The 15,141-nt window shown below is 42.9% G+C and overlaps 1 pseudogene; it reads right to left on the reverse strand.

The window, feature by feature from the left end:
• Nucleotides 1-690: 690 nt before the first annotated feature.
• On the reverse strand, nt 691-14,418 carry LOC118366681 (glycerol-3-phosphate dehydrogenase, mitochondrial-like; annotated as a pseudogene).
• Between the last annotated feature and the right edge of the window lie 723 nt (nt 14,419-15,141).

Consider the following 15,141-nt stretch of genomic DNA (forward strand, 5'->3'; position numbering starts at 1 on the left):
AACTTTTTCAATTTACATTTCTTTCTTTGACATAAAATTTGATTTGTATATATCCATACAAATTATGTCAGCTGATTCACGATTTCGACTAGTTGAGAAATGCTGCCTGTCTGTCTGCCTCGTCCCAACACATTCATTACTATGGGACAGTTGGAGATCGAATTTGAATATTGAAACAATATTGCAAATGTCGGAGAGACAGACAGCAAGGTTTATTCAAATCTCCGCTGTTGATAACGAAATCTTAGTCTAAAAGAAATGTGAGATAATATCTAGATGCTTTTTATAGTGAAGATCAAGTTTATAAATTGCCTGGCTGGGCTGATGAGACAGTGGATTGCACAGTCAGATGTGGAATAGACACCGGCTGGCATGCAATTATAACCAATCAGCATTCAGGATTAGACCCACCCGTTGTATAATATATAGATAACCAACACATGTGGCATTATTAAACATTTGTTTAAAAAAATCTGTTAGAAATATGATCTTAATAATTGTATCGGTAGAGATATTATATTTTTACACTGTGAATCCCTCATAAGCAGGTGCGTGTAGGGTTGCACAATCCTATGTTTTCCAGAAGTCTGGAAGATTCCTGGAATCAGGAAGAAATAAGCAGGACACCTAGAATCCTCCAACCAGGATATCTTTTGGGTGGAAAGTTACTGTCATTTTTCAATCCTCGGCCTATGTCATAGTCACCTTCGACATCGGGGCTGAGGTAGTGTCTGTGGTTCCGCTGATGGTTATCTTCTCCCAGGGCAAGAAGAAGATGACGCGTCCATCGCTGGTGGCTGGGTCCAGGAGACCCATGTTGTCTGGACTGAAGGTAGGGGGCAGGGGGTGTGGTGGACGGGGGAGTGGTGGAGGCAGAGGGGAGGAAGCAAACAAGAAGACTACATTAACCTTTGGTCTGCTGGGGGGCGTGAGAGGGCCAACTGGGGGACACCCCATAATCAGGCTCCTGTCAACTCTCTTTCCAGGAGATTAATTCTGCTGGTTTCAATCCCAGCTACGCTGCTGCTCCCGTAGAGTTCGAGCCACACCATAGCCCGCATATTGTCCTGTTTAAAACACATGCACACCGTACTGACTCAATTTAATACAGGAAACAGTGGAGGGGTAGAGGTGGCAGGAGGGGGGTTAGCTTTGTACCACAGTGAACACAAATAACATGCATCATCAAGAAAACCAGCACTGAGTAAGGAGGAATCCAATCAGGAAGTCAATTCGCAACAGCATCACAGGAAAGTCGGGTTGAGTAGGCCAAAAGCTCTCTTCAAAAATCGGACTTCATCTGGAGATAAACGGCATACAATGCCATCTGTTTGCTTGATTTCACTCTTCGAAAATGGGCTCATCGACCTAACAGGAAGTGTGAAGATACACAAAAGGACCTGATGCTCCTGAACAGAGCCCCTCAGCAGTAAGTACCTGTTCTGAACCATCCATGCAAGAGCTTCTTTAATCTTAAAGAGTACCCATGTTTTGTCCTGGCTGTCCCTGTCTCCGTGGCTCAGCCGAAGGTGCTAATGAATTGATCAGGCAGGCGCTAATGATGCAGGGGGGTGGGGTGGGGGATGTGACAGAGACGGAAGGGGGCGTCGTTTGTTACCTGTAATAGCCCGGGATGACGATGTGCACCCCAGCACTGGGCTGATAGATGTTGGGGGTTCTTCTGATCATCCATTTTCCGCAGTGCGTCGGTAAAAGGTCCCGTGGCATTGATAACACATTTGGCTCTGACATCAAATTCCTGCCCTATGAAAGAAAACAGCATCAATCATCAGGAGCCATTCATCTGTACCCAGTGACAACCGGGATTATTAATTTATCAGCCGACACCCCTTCCGTAATAGAGTGGCTCGCGTGTGTCCATGGGAGACTTCAGAGGATTGTAATTAATAGGAAACAGACACACCTAATTTCCCTCTCGCCTCTTTGTGTCAAAGTGCAGCCCAAGAGGCAGTGTGTGAGGGAGTGCTTTTAATGTGCACAGGGAAATGTATGTGTCCCAAATGGCATCCTTTCCACTATTAAGATAAGTACTTTTGGTCAGAAGTAGTGCACTATATATGGCTACGGTTACCATTTGGGATTCAGGCAATGTTTGTTAATATGCTGCCTGATGTTGACGAGCCTTTATAATGGGGCACATATCAAAGGTAGCATGATGAAACTAAATGATCTGTTTTGACAACGGCTTGAATGATGGACCATCCTCCTAATTTGACTTGTGTCCAAATGAAAGCAGAGACATTTACCTCTGACATAAAAATGACATTTTGTTAGAATTTAAAGCAAAACACTGATTCAATGTGTTCCTAGTAGCACTTTCATTGGGAGGTCTCTCTATCAATAAACGAACGTGAAATGTTTCTTCCTCTTCTTCAGAAGGAAAGAAAGAAAAGCACCACTTCCATCTTTCAAAACATGAGGGGGCAGTCATGTATTGAGATCCTCAAATCTTGGTTACTCATGAAACCCATCTGTTCCCCTTACAGCTTTATTCCTCCAAAGCCATTCCTATGCATGACATTTAAAAGGTAAGTAAGGCCATTTGGAGAACGCTCATTCCGTATTACATTGCTAGCAGATCTGAAAGAGCCCTGTACACCATAAAACCCTTATAAAATATTAAAGCCCCACATTAGATATGCTATGACTATGTGCAAAATAGCCCTGATTAACAGGGCTCCCTAACAGGCAGGCTCTGAGCGTTAGCGCCTCGTGTTGAGTGCTAGGGAGCAGGGAGGAAGAAGCAGTGGCTTTGGAGCTGTAGTTTTACCTGTGATCACGTCCCTGCAACGCACTCCACAGACCCTCTCCGTGCCCATCTGAGGATCTGCCCTCTTCAGTAGGTGCACCACTTCAGTGTAATTGGCTATGGCAGCCCTATACCTGGCAGCAGTGAGGGCGATGGCGAGATTCATTCGAGCATCGTCGTGTTGTCCTGCAGCAGGGGGACAGGAACAGGGGAGCGGATGTGAGTCACCCCCAGCCTGTGACTGGTGGTATGGAAGTGTGTCGGAACCGATATGTCACATCTGTCCCTGTCACTTTGTATCAGTGGGATGGCTGCTCTGGCCACACAAGGAGGACACTTAAAGCCACAGTGGGCCTTTGGCCTGTGTGTGCAGTGGGGTCCGCGTGCCCTGACCTCCCCAACCCCCGTTCCCCTGCACTGGGCTAGGGGGCTCCACAAGAAGAGCAGCGGGCTGAGCTCAGTGAGCTGGGCTCAAAGTGTTAAACCCACCAAGTTGAGGGCTAGGAGTTTACTAACCTGTTCTTTGAAAGCCCGTGCCTATTTTTATACACACGCACTGCATGAGACCGCAAGTGTGCCGTCACTGCCTGCAAGCATGACACTCATTTTGTTACAGGAAACATAATCACTATAATATGTGTGCTTCATACACGCTGCTCCCGATTTAATAGGCACCTCAGTTAGGAAACGCAGGAGACTAGGTCAAGTGAGGATAGACTCAACTTAAAAATCAATCACTAATACTGCTCCCTTTCAAAATGGGTAACAAACAGGGGGGGGGGTGATAATGGTGGTGATAATTGCAAAATAATCATTCGCAATGTCCCTGGTAGCCATGCTCTCCAATACATCAGCATCAGGAGCGGGATTCTGACAGGGACGGATTCTATTTGTAAAGCAGAAGATCCCTCCTCAGATTCCTTTTAATGAAGAGAGGAATCTGGTATGAAGATGAATGGATGAATCCCTCTCTGGCTTGAGAATATACCCAGATCTATGTTCAAGAGTCAGCAGGTCACACATTCTGTCATTTAAAAGAAAGGGTCTAAAAGGTGACAAATGAACGAAGCCCGGTTTCATTAGGAAGGGCTTCTTATGTACGTCTTTGAAGATTTATCGTTGGGAAATCTGTTTGTTTATAGTAGAGAAGAGGATAGAGATGATGAAGCACTTTTAATGTTGGTGTCTTGGACGACTTTCTTCCTGTTTGTTTTTACCAGGTCGGGGTTCAAGTCCTCATTGTTGGCCTTGAGGAGGAGAGAAGGTTGCTACTTTGCAGGAATGAGCAGGTTCTTTTGTGCCCTGATTTATTTGCGGTTTGAACAACCAGAGGCTAGGTAACTGGTAGGCTCTGCCGGTTAATGCTACCGCATGCTCTGAGCCATTCCACCACTAAGAAAAATAAATAAACTGGAAACAAAAAAGTAAAACACAAGAAAACATCAGATCTAAAGGCCACATATTAGAATGAATTATATACAAGAGTATGCACCCAGCCATGATGTATTAGAAAGACCATAGTATTCCCTTCCAAATCTCTGTGGGCTGAATATGGCCATTAGAGTGTATGGTTGGCTAACATGCACTGTGCTGTGGATGTACACAGCAAATCAGATACTTAGGGGCTAGAGTCAGTGTGTCTCATCCCGGATGATTGTTGAGCCCCCTGCTGACCTCTAACCTCATGATTCACAGTTCGCCACTATGTGCCTGTCTCTGCTGCCTGTCACAAATTAGCAGCGCCCAGGTTAGAGTTACACCCATCACAATGTTAAAATAACCTGATTACAGACCACATTCATCACAATGTTCAATGAGATTTAATTCCAGTTGAAATCAGATGGTGTAACAAGGGATTATTACCATGGCACACTAATGACAATGGGATTAAAATCTGATAATCATAACGATGCTAATAATGATAACATGTAACACAAATAATCTGAGGATTAAAGCACAAGCCATCAATAGTGAGCATAGGGCTCCGAGCGTCATGTCTCCCAGTTGAGTGGAGGCCCAGCACCCTCCCTTAAAGCCCCTACCTCCTCCTCCACTGTAATCCGCGCCTCCTGGAGGTAGAACACTCAGTGGAGTGAGAGGAACTCCATGGCTGGACAAAATGCTGCAAAATGACAGGGACAATAATGACAATGAATTTCATGTCTCCCAGTCATGAGAGAGAGATGCTTGGCTGGGCTGACTTGTCCAATTAAATTGTTGCAGGTACAGCGGGGGACACAGTTATTATCCCAGACGCTTCTGTGAATTACTCCTCTGGCTAAAGGAGAGGAGGGCAATGAAGGGAGGAGAGATAAATACACACAAAGAGACTGTATTTCCTCAAAAAATGCATGTGAAAATGATGAAGTGTAATAATTGTTATATATCACCTTATCACAGCTATACTGTAATTCTGCGTAGGATATAATACTATTCACTGCCATCAAATTTGAAATAGATCCATTTCAATGTGAATAGTTTGATCTGTAGCTCATCATGTGTGTGTGTGTGTTGTTTCACAATATATTTTGTCATTTCTGACCAAACCGTATACATTTGTCACGACTCCATAATCTAAGGCATGTCTACATGTTGAAACTATGTGAATATGATGGCTTGAGGAATCCTGAGGAGATGAACTGAAGCAATCAAAGACCAAACCCCAAGAAGGAAGGTCAGCTTTGAAAATGTTATTCCCATAATAGTCCCCAATTGAATAATGGAATTTAAAACAAATGACAGCTTGTGGGGAAAAAGTGTAATAAACTAACACATACAATACAAGATAATATTTCAATCCAAGTCTGTGTGGTTTTTTAATCTTCTGTCTTCTCCCAAAACAATCTAATCTTTAGAAAACCTATTGTTTTTTAAAAATATATAAAATCATATTAGCTATTTTTCCATTGAAAAAACGAATATAGATAGCTTGAGCATAATGCCCCCTCTCCCACTTACTTCTGCTAAATGAGTAAGGCTGACAGATCACTGCTCCGATCGCAGACACATTCCCTTAGAAATATGTTGCCTTTTTGCAGTACATGGGAATCCACATATCCTCAAATGTTAAATGAAGTCTGACAGATAGCCCGGAGAAACCAAGTTGGGAGTTTGAGGCTACGGAGGAGACCTTGAGTAAACAGGACATGCTATGTACACCCTGGCTAACAATCAACATATGCTTTGTTTTTCTGATGCCAACACGAGGCACGTTTAGCCTGGAGAAAGATTTGTCCTGGGATTGGTTGGAACTAACAAGGGAATGCCTACTGGCTATTTTCTGCTTTAAGCCATGTTATTTCTCATTTGTTTACGCTCACATAGCCAGGCCAGCAATTACATTGCTGTGCATGAAAAGGGTTATTTCTACGAGGGAACCCGAAAATGCCAAAGATTAAGGAGGGAAGAGAATAATAAAGATAAAATAACATATCATGTGTTCTAAATGGGACTATATCATATATGTTAGCGTGACAGAGATATCTTTTTTTTTTCTTCTGGATTCTTAGTGAAAAAAAAGGGATCTTAAAAGGTGCAGGGCCTTTTTTGCACATAGGACTGATTGGACCACTGAGTTGAAATGGTTTGCAGCTTACCGTCAGAGTAGACAATGCCTCCCAGCAGTTTGTCCCTCTTCAACATAGGAAAGAGCTCCAGAATCCTTGGTCTTGCTGAGGATGTAGTTGCTCTTCAAGCACTGGGATCCAGCCACCAGGTCGTACATCTTGATCTCTGCCCAGTGGTAGGGGAGCTGCCACCACCTTTCACATACAGCACCATACACTCTTCGAAAAAAAGGGTTCCAAAAGGGTTCTTCGGCTGTCTCCATAGGAGAACCCGTTTTGTTCCAGGTAGAACCCTTTTGGGTTTCATGTAGAACCCTCTGTGGAAAGGGTTCTACACTGAACCCAAAAGGGTTCTACCCGGAACCAAAAGGGTTCTTAAAATTCTACACATTTCTCATGGGGCAAAGAGAACTGCAGTTTTATAGGTTTTCTAATGTTATCATACACATTTTGCCATGAGACTGAGAGAAAATGTTGCTGTTTTACAGCACATTTCCTGTAATTATACACATTTTGCCATGAATCTGAGAGAACATAAAGGATTTTTAAAGCGAATTAAAGCTTAAATGTGGGTGTGCTGACTGATAAAGGCACTGGGTTATTGCTAAATGAACAGAATAAGTAGGCAGTGGCATGGTGCATATAGCCATAGAAACACAGTGACATGCCTCAATGCAGTCATATTCATGGCTTTTTGGGGGTGTGGCTTTCAGTTAGTTATTTTTGGCCACCCATCCCATGAGAGTGAATGTCATTACAGTTCATCTGAATGTCATTCCAGTGCACTGCTTGCTATGAATTCTATCTCGTGGTGTTTTGCATGTTTTTGCTCAATCTGATTGGGTGCCTTCCCGGCTGGTACTACATATGTGAAACAGGCGCATTTCTACTTTCTGTAATCAAAAAGATCATTAGAAAAGGTCATAAGAAAGTGCCTCTTGATGATGTCATCAAATCCAGATGATTTACTATGAATCTATTAGGTATCATTCTGTACATGTCAAATAAACAACTAATAACACATTATGAGCTTTATGGATTACAATGGAATTCGGAAGGTAGGTTGGTGTAAAATGGGCACTCCTGTGTGTGATGGATATAGGATATGTGTTTGCATGATGACTTACGCAATGCATGGCAGAGCATTGGAAGCCAAGAGAGATTTCCCACACCCTTCAGTAATGAGGCACACCTGTACACTCCTTTAAATACCAGAGACGGATCTTAAATGTCATGTGCAATTAACGCTCATGATACCAGGCAGCACCAATCAAATCAAGCCCCTAAGTTCACACAAGGCTCAGAGAGCTGGGGTGAGATGGTAAGATGGTGATCAGGAACGGTGGACCATCAGCCATTTCACCCTCACCCACGATGGACCTCTCTTAAAGTTTATTGTCATTCAGCTGTACTTGTCTCCATCTTCAAAAAACCCATGTCTTTACCGAGGGAAAGGTTTACTGCTTCATGTGGTATTTTCGCGTGGTGTACGTAGTGAGAAACTGTCTAAGATGCTGAGATGGGAGGGTGTCCTTACGATATCCAGAAGGTTGGGACGCTAATGTAGTGCTTCCTTCACCATCATATATGGGAGGAGAAAAGAAGATACAACAATATTTCCAGGGATTAAAATCATAGTACAAGCTCAATCATATCCACATAGCCCTTCCTGAAGCCTGGTTACAAAATGTTTCTCTCAATCCTAATACAATAGTACTGAGGTAACCTTAGGAGTCGGTGTATTTCAGTATTTTTTCTATCAGAGTAGCTTATATAACCATGTGAATCAATAACCATTTAATACATTTATGCTAGTGGAGTCCTGTGAAATAACGTAAGGTCAATGTTTTTCTTGAGAAAAAAAAAAAATATATATATATATTTTTCTTTTTTTCTCAAGATACATATATATATAAAAATGGGTAATGTCTTGTTAGGTCAGGGATTTAAATAGTATAATGGTGATTAATTGTTTTATTAGTTTATTAGTAGAAACATGTAAAAGTTATTGTTGTCACGGATGACCAAAGTTGCCATCCCAAAACAAATACGGAATGGCATTGCCTTCATTCTTTTGCTTTCCGTTTCCTCCCTGGCATGTAGAGTAGGTGAGAAGCCTGTACTTTGCTACACTGCTGCTGACTTTGCAGTTACGTTTCCTGCAATCACACTAATTGGCCCCTTCTCCAGCTCACCTCCAAGACCCCAGCATGTTCATACAGATAGGAAAATAAGACTCCCAGAGAAAACACAGGCCGAAAATAATGAGATTCTTCAAGTGCTCTGAAATGTAACAGAAAACTGTGACATTTGAGTTTGAACCTGGGTGTCTCTTCTTAACAATACATCGACAAAAAAGAACACCTAAATGCTTTATTCCTCCCATTACTCTGATATAATTTTCCTGTATTAGCCTAATTCCCGTCTTGATAATGACAGGGGGGCACTAGTTACTCCTTCCTCTCTTTCCAAGTTGTAGGAATTCTTTGAAATAACTTTGAAATAAAAATATCACAGGCAGTAACTCAAAGAGAGCATGTCAAGACTTCTTCTGAATGAAAAATGATCACGGAGGGTAAATAAAGCAATATGACCAGACGGACCAGGAATTCACCAGATAAGTGTCAGCTGCAGAGAAAAAATGAAGCATTTACCTGTTCGTAATCTAATTTCACGATGGCTTTCTGTAGATATCGGACTCCTCCGTGAATGAGCTTGGTGCTCCGGCTGCTGGTCCCAGATGAGAAATCGTCTCGCTCCACCAGGGCAGTTTTAAGATCTGACAGAGGGAAGGGAACGAAGGCAACAGATCAACAGCAAGCTGATATGTGGCTACTTATTGTCCCAAATGTTTAGAATACATCACATATTATTTTCATATGAATGTCCTTCTGTTGTAATAATTCATGATTGGAGACATTTTGTGCAGGCACACGTATTCCATTGGGGGAAAAAACGGCAAGCATTTTCATAATTCTTCACTGTGTGAACCATAAAAACGAGTATAAAGGTTTTGATAATAATTCAAGGACCCAACAAGTAAAGAAGAAAAATATATATTTTTTAATTTAAAAAATCATCTATGCACTTTACTTTGTCGTGTTTTTGTCAATATATTGTTATCTAAAATGAAAGTAGGTCTATATTGCAGGAGAAATTGTCTGGCTTCCATAAAATGATTTAACATTGAAACCGCTCGTCATTCCCACCATTAGAGGCTTGTGTTCTGTCCCTGACGGATAAACACTGTAAATCCCAATTTTGAAAAGAAGAAAGGGAAAGTAAAAGTGGATTAGGAAGGGGGATGAGGCGGGGGGTTCCACCCCCCCTCCCCCCCAACCCACCCCACCCCACCCCCCCTATTTCACCATTAGACAGTCAAAATGGATAAAGGAGAAAAACAGCTTAAAGAAACCTCTAACCAGCAGCAAAGATAATTGATTTAGGATGTAATGGTAACTGCAAGAGGAACCCTCATCAGGGGGAACAAAAGAGACATCTTTACATTTTTGGTGAGTGGACTTTGCCCCCTGGTCTTTTCCAGGGAAACGTCCTCCAAGTCCTATTAGCTATTCTGCAGTTCCATCCTCTGGAGCTGGCCTCTGAAGCGCCTTACAGTCTGAGCTCCAGGGAGACGGCTTGGAGGCAGCTTCAGCACAATGACTAGGAGGTTATGCAACATCAGGATGGAGAATATCCCCCCACCCGATGCTGTGAGGGGGGACTGGAACAAAAGTGTGCCGCCACTCAAAATCCCTGCAAAATGTGGTTACAAACTGCATCTGTGGTGCTAGCTGAATAAATCGGATTCGTCGGAATTAAGAGAGAGAACATGTGAGAGTAATCAAAATTGTTTTTCCTTAATAGTGTGTGATATCCACAATGATGTGTTCATAGTTTATGTACTAGTAGAGAAATCAGACTATTTCACGATCAAATCACGAGCCCAGAATATTGGCTGTTGATGATACCCTAAAAGATTATGTACACAGTGCATTTGCAAAGTATTCAGACCTCTTGACTTTTTCAACATTTTGCTACATTACAGCCTTATTCTAAAATGTATTAAATCGTTTTTTCCCCTCATCACACAATACCACATAATGACAAAGCAACAACAGGTTTACATACATATATTTTTTTGCAAATGTATATAAAAATAATAATAACATTACTGCGTTTACATAAGTATTCTGATCCTTTACTCAGCAGTTTGTTGAAGTACGTTTGGCAGCGATTACAGTCTCGAGTCTTCTTGCGTATGACGTTACAAGCTTGGCACACCTGTTTCTCCCATTCTTCTCTGCAGATCCTCTCAAGCTCTGTCAGGTTGGATAGGGAGCATCGCTTCACAGCTATTTCCAGAGATGTTCGATCGGGTTCAATACTGGGCTCTGGCTTGACCACTCAAGGACAGTCAGAGAGCTGTCCCGAAGCCACTCTTGTGTTGTCTTGGCTGTGTGCATAGGGGCGTGGTCCTGTTGGAAGGGGATCCTTCACCTCAGTCTGAGGTCCTGAGAGCTCTGGAGCAGGTTTTCATCAAGGATCTCTCTGTACTTTGCTCTGTTCCTCTTTACCTCGGTCCTGACTAGTTTCCCAGTCCCTGCTGCCAAAAAATATCCCCACAGCATGATGCAGCCACCACCTAGCGTCACCGTAGGGATGGTGCCAGGTTTCCTCCAGATGTGACACTTGGCTTTCAGGCCAAAGAGTTCAATCTTGGTTTCATTAGACCAGAGAATCTAGTTTATTGTGTCTAAGAGTCCTTTAGGTGCCTTTTGGCAAACTCCAAGTGGGTTGTCATGTGCCTTACTGAGGAGTGACTTCCGTCTGGCAGAGATGGTTGTCCTTCTGGAAGCTTCTCCCATCTCCACAGAGGAACTCTGGAGCTCTATTCCCAGATCTGTGCCTCGACACAATCCTGTCTCGGAGCTCTACAGACAATCCCTCTGGTTTGGTTTTTGCCCAGACATGCACTGTCAACTGTGGGACCTTATATAGACAGGTGTGTGCCTTTCCAAATCATGTCCAATCAATCAAATTTACCACAGGTGGACTCCAATCAAGTTGTAGAAACATCTCAAGGATGATCAATGGAAACAGGGATGTACCTGAGCTCAATTTCGAGTCTCATAGCAAAGAGTCTGAAAACTGATGTAAATAAGGTATTTCTGTTTCTTATTTTGTAAATATTTGCACACATTCTAAAAACCTGTTTTCACTTTGTCATTATGGGGCATTGTGTTTAGATTGATGAGGAAATGTTTTTATTTAATCAATTTTAGAATAAGGCTGTAACGTAACAAAATGTGGAACAAGTCAAGGGGTCTGAATACTTTCCGAATGCACTGTACATAGTATAGTATAGCCTATAGAATAGTAAGTAGCCTTCCTAATACTGAGGTTACACCACCCCCTTTTGCCCTCAGAACAGACTCAATTCGTCGGGCATGGACTCTACAAGGTGTCAAAAGCGTTCCACATGGTTGCTGGCCCATGTTGACTCCAAAGCTTCCCACTGTTGTGCCGAGTTGGCTGGTCGTGGATCTCTACTCCAAATAGCTCGTTCCATCTCATCCCCACAGATGCTCAATTGGATTGAGATCTAGTGACGGGGCAGGCCACTGTAGTTAGCTAAATTCACTGTCATGTTTGTGGAAGCATTCCTGGACAATCCTAGCCTTGTGGCATGGGGCATTATCCGGCTGAAAAAAAACTATTTGTAGATGGATACACTGCTGTGATGAAGGGATGCTCCTGATCGTCAATGATGTTCAGATATTCAAATGTTGCCTCACTTTTAACAAGCGGCCTAATGTGTGCCATTAAAATATTGACACATGGCATGATGGACGCGTGTTCTCATGTGGTTTCCTCCATACCCAAGTCCTCCCATCAGCACAAAACAACAGGAACCGGGATTCATCAGACCAGGCAATGTTTTCCCAATTCTCCACTGTCCAGTGTTTTTGTTCCTTAGCCCACTGCAACCACAGTTTCATGTTTTATTTGCTGAAAGAAGTGGAACTCTGTAAGGTCGTCGTCTGCCATATCCCATTCGTGTCAAGGTATGACGGGTTGTGCATTATTTTATGGGTCTTTGGGCGCCAACGTTGTACTGGACTGTCAGTTGACTAACTGTGGCCCGTCTGTTGCTCTGCACTTTTTGTGTCAGCCTCCTTTGTCTTTTCATCAATGACCCGTTTTTCGACCACTGGCCTGCCATTGGCTGGATGTCCTTTTGGGTGGTGGACCATTCTTGAAACACACAGGAAACTTTTGAGTGTGAAAAATCTGGCAGCATTGCAGTTATTGACACAAACTGGTGCGCCTGGCACCTACTACCATACCCCATTCAAAGGCAATTAAATATTTTGTCTTGCCCGTTCACCTGTCTGAATGGCACACATTCAAAATCCATGTGTCAATTGTCTCAAAGCTTAAAAATCCTTCTTTAACCTGTCTCCTCCCCTTCATCTTCACTGATTGAACAGGCCTTAACAGATGACATCAATAAGGGATCATAGCTTTCAGCTGGATTCACCTGGTCAATCTACACTATATATACAAACGTATGTGGACACCCCTTCAAATGAGTGGATTTGGCTCTTTCAGCCAAACCCGTTGCTGACAGGTGTATAAAATCGAGCACACAGCCATGCAATCTCCATAGACAAATATTGGCAATAGAATGGCCTGACTGAAAAGCTCAGTGACTTTCAACTTGGCACCGTCATAGGATGCCAACTTTCCAACAAGTCAGTTTGTCAAATTTCTGCCCTGCTCGAGCTGCCCTGGTCAACTATAAGTGCTGTTATTGTGAAGTGGAAACGTCTAGGAGCAACAACGGCTTACAGAACGGGACCGCCGAGTTCTGAAGCGCGTAAAAATCCTGTGTCCTCGGTTGTAACACTCCAAACTTCCTCTGGAAGCAACGTTAGCACATGAACTGTTCGTTGGAGCTTCATGCCGAACAGCCGCACACAAGCCTATGATCACCATGCAAGAATCGTCTGGAGTGGTGTAAAGCTCACCGCCATTGGACTCTGGAGCGTTCTCTGGAGTGATGAATCACGCTTCACCATCTGGCAGTCCAATGGATGAATCTGGGTTTGGTGGATGCCAGGCTAATGCTACCTGCCTCAATGCATTTTGTCAACTGAGGAGGAATAATGGTCTGGGGCTGTTTTTCATGGTTTGGGCTAGGCTCCTTAGTTCCAGTGAAGGGAAATCTCAATGCTTCAGCATACAATGACATTCTACACAATTATGTACTTCCAACTTTGTGGCAACAGTTTGGGGAAGGCCCTTTCCTGTTTCAGCATGACAATGGCCCCGTGCACAAAGCGAGGTCCATACAGAAATGGTTTGTTGAGATCGGTGTGGAAGAACTTGACTGACCTGCACAGAGCCCTGACCTCAACCCCATCAAACACCTTTGGGATGAATTGGACTCCCCGACTACGAGCCAGGCCCAATCGCCAAACATCAGTGCACAACCTCATTAATGCTCTTGTGGCTGAATGGAAGCAAGTCCCCGCAGCAATGTTCCAACATCTAATGAAAAGCCTTCCCAGTAGAGTGGAGGCTGTTATAGCAGCATAGGGGGGACCAACTCCATATTAATGCCCATGATTTGGAAAGAGATGTTTGACTAGCAGGTGTCCACATACTTTTGGTCATGTAGTGTATGTCATGGAAAGAGCAGATGTTCCTAATGTTTTGTACACTCAGTGTAAATTCCGGCCTTGCTTCAAGCCAGCAGTTGGCCTATCCTGTGTGCTGCAAATAAATGATCCACATGCAAAAGAAACGCAAGGGATGGACAGATAAAGCATTAGGAACAACTGGTAGACTGCAAGTGACAAAGACTGCAAAATGCAGCTTATTCCGTGTCACAGCGTCTAAGGCGCAATCTCAGCATGTGGCTCCTCCCCCCACAATGAGCACATCAAACTCCTGGTTGTTGTGCAAGGCCGTTAGCTGTGCTTGCCTGGATGGGAGCTCGTCTTGGAGGGCCACGTTCGGCAGTTCAACGAGAGTCGGGCCTAGACCATCAGCACAAACAAACCAGTCATCCATTTCATTGTCATATGACTCCAGGGGACAGTGCATGTGAATAAATGTACTTCATTAGTATGTATATGTCTTCACATTCTTTATGATGGATTTTGTCAAAAATAATCCATGTATTATCTGTGGGAAAAAAATGGCAGCCACCACGAAGGAATAAAAATTTAAAAAATAACATGCTAATTCATAATAAACCCTATACCCCACCCCATTTCCAAATATTGTCTTTTGAGATTAATGACAAAACCTGCATGCCACATGCATATGTGTTAAGATAACTTTGTAGAGTACAAAAAAATATATTGCAGAGAAACTAATAAAGAAAAGCTAATACAGAAGCCTAAATACACTAAAAGTATTGATAGTATGGTACAGTAACATTAAGTATGGCCAGATTATCTACAACAGAACAAACAGACAAAACACTGCAGGAGAGGTCACTCAAAGGTCACTCAAAGGTCATCAGTAAGGAGATGTGAAGAACTAGCCTAATTTCTTAGCAGCATGCATAATGAGTGACACTTTATATAAACTGCTTAGAAGTTGCTTACCCATTAATAGTTTGGGATGATGACAATGAGCAAAATGGCATTATAACAAAGAAAGAATAAGCAAAGTCTTTGTAAGGTTAGGATTAACATTGTCAAACCATCTTCTGATATCTCATCATTTCTAAACATAAACTGTATAGGTCTATTACATCAAGCCATTCAAATTGAGTTCTACAAGCCC

Source organism: Oncorhynchus keta, chromosome 34 (assembly GCF_023373465.1).
Source record: "Oncorhynchus keta strain PuntledgeMale-10-30-2019 chromosome 34, Oket_V2, whole genome shotgun sequence".
NCBI lineage: Eukaryota > Metazoa > Chordata > Actinopteri > Salmoniformes > Salmonidae > Oncorhynchus > Oncorhynchus keta.